This window comes from Lupinus angustifolius, chromosome LG03 (assembly GCF_001865875.1).
Source record: "Lupinus angustifolius cultivar Tanjil chromosome LG03, LupAngTanjil_v1.0, whole genome shotgun sequence".
NCBI lineage: Eukaryota > Viridiplantae > Streptophyta > Magnoliopsida > Fabales > Fabaceae > Lupinus > Lupinus angustifolius.
The window spans coordinates 5,265,984-5,274,105 of record NC_032011.1 but is presented as its reverse complement, the minus strand read 5'-3'; positions in this window follow the sequence as shown (position 1 = coordinate 5,274,105).

The window sequence follows — 8,122 nt, the reverse complement described above, 5'->3', positions numbered from 1 at the left end:
ACAACAATAAGACTTCTTCTTGCTATTGCATCTTCCAAAATTGGATTATGCACCAATTAGATGTCCATAATTCATTCATGCATGGTGATTTAAAAGAAAATGTTTACATGACCATTCCACAAGGAGTTCTATGCAATAATTCAAACAAAGTATGTAAGCTACAAAAGTCTCTTCTTGGCCTAAAGCAGGCCGGAAACAATGGTTCACCAAAATGTCTGAATCACTCTTAAGCCTAGGATACACCCAATCTCAACATGACAATTCACTCTTGACTAAGAACATATGTTCCTCTTTCACAGCTCTGCTTGTCTATGTTGATGATATTGTATTAGCAGGAAATAATAGAGATAGAAGTTATCAAGACCTACTTAGATAGAAGATTCAGAACTAAGGATTTAGGTGTTCTAAAGTATTTCCTAGGATCATAAGTTGCTAGATCTTCATCTGGTATTACTCTTTGCCAAATAAAATATGTCATGAACATCCTTTCTGACATTGTATTCTTGGCTGCTAAACCTGCTCCTACTCCCATTGTTAAAACCATTAAACTCTATCAAGATGGCACACCATATTACCCTGATCCACCCGACTACAGAAGACTAGTAGGAACGCTCGTATACCTCACTAATACTAGGCCTGACATATCTTTTGTTGATCAACAACTACGCCAGTTTATGGCTAATCCTTGAACTTGCCATTTCAAAGCTCTAAGCAGAATTCTAAGATACATCAAAAGAAATTTTGGCCAAGGTGTCTTCTATCCTATAACTTCTATTCAATTAAAAGCCTTTAGTGATTCTGATTGGGTTGCTTGTATTGATTTTAGGAAATCTATTAGTGGCTATTGTGTGTTTTTGGGCATTTCATTAATCTCATGAAAGTCAAAGAAGCAATATATAGTTGCTAGATCATGTTTAGAGGGAGAATATTGTGTCTTAGCCTTAACAGCTTGTGAAATTCAATGGTTGACTTATCTCTTACAAAACTTAAGCATTCCTTTCATCCAACACGCCTTACTCTATTGTGACAACTACTCTGCAAGACACATTGCTGCCAACTCAGTCTTCCATGAAAGAGCAAAGCACATAAACATAGATTGTCATGTAGTGATGGAAAGAATCCAATCTAAACTGCTACACCTTCTACCAATCTCAACAATAGAGCAGATCGTACACATACTCACCAAGGCTCTTGATCCAAATCCATTCACATACCTACTTTCCATGCTTGGAGTAATAAACATATACTCTTCAGCTTGTGGAGGGTATTAATTATATGCACCAACTACACTAAGTCAAGACCAAATTCTTCACACAACAACAAAACGGATGCAGCAACCACTGTCTCTAAGACAAAGAAAATGCACCAAGCCAAAGTTGATACAACAGAATCCACCACCAACAAACATACTAAGCTAAAGTTAAACACCATACGCCAATTTACCCAACCAGGATCAAGTATTGTGATTAATACATAGGCACCAGAGGTTGGCATTATGGCCAACACAACTGCACCAGTGACTAACAATAATAATTGTACCATAAGCACCAAGCATTTGGACAGTTGCACGATTCCTTAGTTTTCTCTAGGCTATTGCTTCATTTTTAGAATATTTGTATGTTTAGTAGATAAAACGTTTTTCCTTTTAGTTTTAGTAGTTAGTTAATTTTGTTAGCAATTCTGTTATCTTTGCCAAGTTTAGACTTCTTTTTTTGGCTTGCTTAAGAGTTAAGTCGCCTTGAATAAATACTCCTTGAGGAATTCATATCAAATAAGAAAGTAAATGAGGTATTATTCAATCGTGTTATACCATTAGTGAATTAGAAAAGGAAATCCAACAACCAAGCATAAACCAGAACAAAAGAGCAAAAGAACTAAGACAATGAACAGTAATTCAATGAACTCCTCCGAGATTGAATAATACATCTTGATTGATTTTATTAGATTATGAAAGTAATTGGGTGGAAGCCAATGCTTTCTATAACAAACATGTATGGTCTGACCTGTCCTATGGCAGTAGGTGGCAAGTCTTGGTGTTTCTTTCTTCTTGGTTTATATCTTTAGTTTTTTTGGGTATTATCAAGAGTATCATTTTACCTTATGAATAATGATCTAATCCATTTAGGAATGTGTGACTGTTTATCCCAATAAGTATCGATTATGTGGATTGATAGATATATAGGGTTGCTTTGTTGTTCAATAAAGACATATTATGTGCTCAACGGCTCTCCACAATTTATAGATGTCATCACTGAGTAAGATGTTTTGGATTATACTTCATGGTTCATGCCCCTTGCTTTTGGGAAGACCATAACAACAATAAATACTTTATCAGGGAGTATGGTCTCTGAATGTGCATAACATACTGTATCTTGAAATTTGTAACGTATCACACATTAACACCACAAACATAAAGTTACAACCACAAAAAATAAGTAATAATGTCACCATTGAGTTGTACTAGTAACATTGTTTGAATGAAACAACCACTTGTACTTCATGTCTTCATCTTTTTCCCAAATCATTAGTCTATTAATTAACTAGAATAATATTCTTTTTGTTGCATGCTTAAGAACATATATGTTATCCATGCATTAATATGATTAAAAACATACATCTTACATCGTGCGTTCATACAGTTAAGATATTTATGTATTTGAATTATTCAAACCTGCTCAAATACATAAGCAAAATGATTTAATATGTATACACTGATAGTGTAAGTGTTTTTTACAATGTCAACAAATCATCTACCATTCATATGTTAACCATAATCGAATCTCAAACAAAATTAATAGAAATTAATGATGGATGATGTGCCAACAATGTGAAAACTTTACACTTTTAGTGCATAGATTTTAAACTCTAAGGGTTAGTTTGGGAGTTGGATTTTGGAGGGGAATGAAGGGAAAGGGAAGGCTTTGGAGTCATCTCACAAATGTATTTTATCCCTCCCAAGCCTCCCCTTTCCCTTCCTTCCCCTCCAAAATCCAACTCCCAAACTAACCCCAAGTAAAATAAATGACAATGATATTGTGAAACTTCCTATTGAATCAAAATCCATATAATAGTAGCACAACAAACATTGATGATACACAATAATGGGAGAGTTAAAAGATTAAAACACAAAAGGATCATTGATCTTCTTGAACACTTCAAATTTAAAACAAATCATATTTTTGAACAATGCAATATAAAAAATGAAAAATCTAAAATTGTAGGAGAGAGTTTGAACTTTAAACGAATGAATAAACATACTAGCAATAGCATGAAGAGAAGATAAATACTACTTGTGAGATTGAAAGATTTAGTAAAAGATAGTTTTGACGGAATAAAAATAAATAAATGAATTGAAAAAAAGATACATTTGATGTTGAGAAAATAAATTAATAAATGATGATTTCATTTAGAAAAATAAATTTAATAAAATACTAATAATAAATGAATAAATGTATTGAAAGAATAAACTTATAAATACGATTTTACTATAAAGACGAATTACAAATATGTTATTATCTAGAAAACTAATAAATATGTATTACAAATTATTTGAATTAATTTCTTATATATAGATAATAGATAGAATAGAAAGATAATAATAACAAATATTAAATAGATTTTGATGAAAAATAAAATTTGGAATAAAACTTTTTTAGGAGGTTGAATAAGAGCACAAACAGTAGTAACATAAAACTGTTGTTGTGAAACAAGAACGTTCTTCGTCCAAGTTCACTGTATCAGAGGAGTCATTCTTGTTCTTATTTCACAAGGGTAAGTTGAATAGGTATTGTTCTTGAAGTTGTGAGTCCGCATTAAAAAATGAAAAATTTGTTACAAGAGAGAAAAATATAAATGTGAGGTAGGTTTGTGAGATCTATTTATGAACAGAAATAAAGTTGCACGATTGGAGATAATTTTAGCTTGAGTTGCTTAAGTTATTGGAAAGTGTAAACAAATATAAAATAATCAGTGTGGTCTGTTTAAGAACAAAAAAAGTATTGCACCATTGTGGATGCTCTAAGTTGAAATGTTAGAAAGATTTTTTAATAAACCTTTTAAATGACGTCATGACACATGAGAGATAAGATGCATTGTACATGATGAAATTTTTTGGGTGGGTTTCCCCAATGAGCTGACAAGTGGTGAGTAATAAATGTTACAATATCATAGATGCATTGAAAAAGAATGGTCACATAAACTAAACAAAGAATGACATGATATAATATGTGAGAATCTATAATAAAAATATGGATATGTTTTGGAGGGGGAAAGTGAAAAAGAAGTTGACACTTGTCAAGAGAAAACATTTTTTTCTTAGATAGATAATTAGAATAGTAGAACTACATTTATGTTGTAGAGAACTGAAGGTGAATAAAAAAACTAAATTTCATTATTTTATCTTAACCGAATGTCATAAAACTTGAACCATATTCACCTAAAAGAGTGGGAAATAGTGCAACCTCTCTCTCTCCGCATTTACCAAACCCTTCTCTCTCTTTCATTCTTCTTATTCTATATCGCCTCATATTACTCGACCCATGATTTAATTATCCTTCTATATATAACCCTGTTGCTAAAAACAGAGTCTTTTATATTGAACATGGAGAAAGGCTTGGAGAGAGAGAATGGGTTAGTAACATTGTTCAGTGATGAAGAACTGAGAGATATGAGTGGGGTGAGCGTGATGTGAGTATGTTGAAACAATGTGTGGTTGTATTAGTCATACATATGGTGATGTTGTTCGAAGTCTTAGGGTTTTCTTAAATGGGTATCTTGATATCACCTGTGAATACATCCCTTGTTGTCAAGAAGGTCTTGCTATAATTTCTAACAATTTATGGGTCACAAATATAATTCTATAATTGTGTTGTGACCATTATGTAATTAACCAAAATATAAAATGATTTTCAGTAATTAATTTTGTGGCTAAGGGCATATGTGTCATGAAATAATATAAGTGTAGATACCTTCAACCAATTTCTGATTTGATGAAGGGACTGAATCAGAATTATTGCAAATTAAGTGGTAACCGCTACGGGGTTACTTTTATGGGTTATAGTCCACATTTGTAGAGCAACAAGTTTTAAGGTGTAGGGTTGAGGAGAATAATGGTGGATTAGGATAGTGTTATCCATAAGGATAAAACACTATCAAGTCATCCATAAGGATAACAATATAAGGCAACTCTCCTCATAAGCCAAGGATCTCTCCTCACATAAGGCACACTCTCACCATAAGGAAAACTCTCTCAAGTTAAGAGCTTTCTCATTTCCCTCTAGAGAAGCATAAGGAAAACCATTCGGCGCTCTAACATCTGGAAGATCATCACACCCTCATACCTTCGAGATACCAAATGGCTAATCAAGGTATGTTCTTCTTCTTCACCATGAAATCATTTGGGGTTTCTTCGGTCTGGACCATGGTTTTTCCATTTGGGTTTATGTATGGGCATAAACATTAGGTTATGGGAACAAAGTCATGGTCATAAGGATTTCTGCATTCAATCTAAGGATTATAGATGGAGAAATTCTCCAACAAATGGTATCAGAGCCACCCCAATTTGATTCATGGATGAAATTAGGGTTCTTGCTTTTCTTCCCCAAAATCTGGATTGATTTAGGGTTTTGGTGTTTTTTATTTATGTCATGGATCGATTAGGATAGACATTCATGCTATTCCATATGTAAATGTATATAGATATGATATGAATCAATGTATTTCTATTGTTTTGTTGATTATTGGGGTGATTTTTCGAAGAACACCGATGCAGAAATTGCACTGTTCATCTTCTGTCGCAATGCTCTCGCTCAAGTGAGAGTGTCTCGCCCAAGTGAGAGTGTCTCGCCCGAGCGAGAGTGGCTCGCTCAAGCAAGATCCAAACAGAAGCATTGGCTTCTATTGTGCTTAAGCGAGAAGATCCTCGCCCAAGCGAGTATATGGGCGACATAAGGCTCGCTCAAGCGAGAATGTCTCGCTCAAGCGAGAATGTCTCGCTCAAGCGAGAAGCATTGGCTTCTATTGCACTTAAGCGAGAGTACCTCGCTCAAGCGAGATTACCTCGCCCAAGCGAGAGAGTACCTCGCCCAAGCAAGAGTACGATAAAGTTTATGGGGTTTTGGTATCATTGTGCACTGGTTTTAATTGTTATTTGGTTGTCCATCAAGGTTGTCTGCTATTCTAAGTGAGCCAATTGAAGTGAAATGTCGCCAAAGTGACCTCTCTCATGGATATAACTCATAAGGAATATTAGATGTAAGTGTGTATGAATATTCATGTGAGTATTAACTGGCCCAAAGGAAAGTTAATATTTGGCTGAGGATCATACACACCTGTGATGATAAACATGTTATAATTCTAAATTTTATACATGTGACTAATGAATCAATCCAAAAAGGGATTCGTCAGTTGGCATACCTTATTATAAGTGTTTGAGCATTAAAACAAGAGTACCACTTGCAGTTAATATCACTGTCTAAAGACTTGATATTAATGGTGCACTAGGTATCTTGATTTGGACATACCATTGTTTAAAGCACATTGATAATTTAAGTTCTGGACATATTTTAATATTTTGTCTTGTGTCTAATTCAGCTACATCAATTGTTTCTATATCTGCAAATTTGAATTCAGTTCCGATCCTTAATGGTGAAAATTTTAAGGACTGGAAAGAGAACATGGAAACTGTTCTTGGCTGCATGGATCTGGACTATGCATTAAGGGTAGAGCAACCCCCTTCTCCTTTGGAATCCAGTGCCTCTGAAGAGATGAAGGATTATGAGAAGTGGGATCGCTCTAATCGCATGAGTCTAATAATCATTAAGCGCGGCATTCTAGAGGTCTTTAGCGGTACTATCTCGGATGAGATAAACAGTGCCAAAGCTTTCCTTGCTGAGATTGAAAAACGCTTTGCAAAGAGTGCTAAGGCGGAAACAAGTACTCTGTTGTAGAACTTTATTTCCATGAGGTATCAAGGCAAGGGAATGCATTATGAGAATGTCCAACATTGCTTCAAAACTTAAGGCCCTTAAGCTTGAGATGTCGGAAGACTTACTCATACATTTGGTCTTGCTTTCCCTTCCTGCACAATTCAGTCAGTTTAAGATATCTTATAACTGTCAAAGGGAGAAATGGACTCTAAATGAGCTCATTTCATTTTGTGTGCAAGAAGAGGAAAGACTGAAGCGAGAAAGGACTGAAAGTGCCCATTATGTTACTACCTCTAAAGACAAGGGCAAAAGGAAAATCATTTCAGAGCCCAAGAATGAAGCTGTAGGGGTGCAGTGCAAAAGAAACAGAAGCAGGATGATGTTTGTTACTTTTACAAAGGATCTGGACATCAAAAGAAGAAATGTGTAAAGTATCACGTCTGACGTATTAAGAAAGGTACATTTCTTACTTTGGTATGTTCTGATGTCAATTTAAATTCAGTACCTGGAAACACCTGGTGGTTAGACTCCGGTTCAACATCTAACATCAGTGTTTCAATGCAGGGTTGCCTGAGCTACCGAAAGCCTAATTATGTTGAAAGATACATCTACGTTGGCGATGGAAAATCGGTAGAAGTGGAAGCTATAGAGCATTTTAGATTGTTATTGTGTAGTGGTTTCTATTTGGATTTGAAAGACATTTTTGTTGTACCGTCTTTTAGACGGAATTTAATTTATGTTTCTTATTTGGACAAATTTGATTATTGTTGTTCATTTGGAAACAATTCGGTTTAATTGTCTTTAAATTCAAATGTTATTGGAACTAGTTTACTTATGTTAAATGACAATCTTTATATGCTCAACACTATAATTGATTAAAGCGAATCCCTGAATGTGGAATCATGTGGTACTAAGCGTAAAATTGAAAATAATAATTCAGGTGCATTATGGCACAAGCGTCTTGGTCACATTTCTCAAAAGATAATTGAGCGTCTTGTGTTAGATGGGATTTTGAATTCCATTGACTTCACAAACCTTAGTGTTTGCGTCAAATGCATAAAAGGAAAACAAACCAAACAATCGAAATATGGTGCATATAGAGCTTCAGACGTCTTAGAATTGATACATACGGATATCTGTGGGCCATTCCCTACGGCTTCCTGGAATGGTCAACGATACTTCATATCATTCATAGA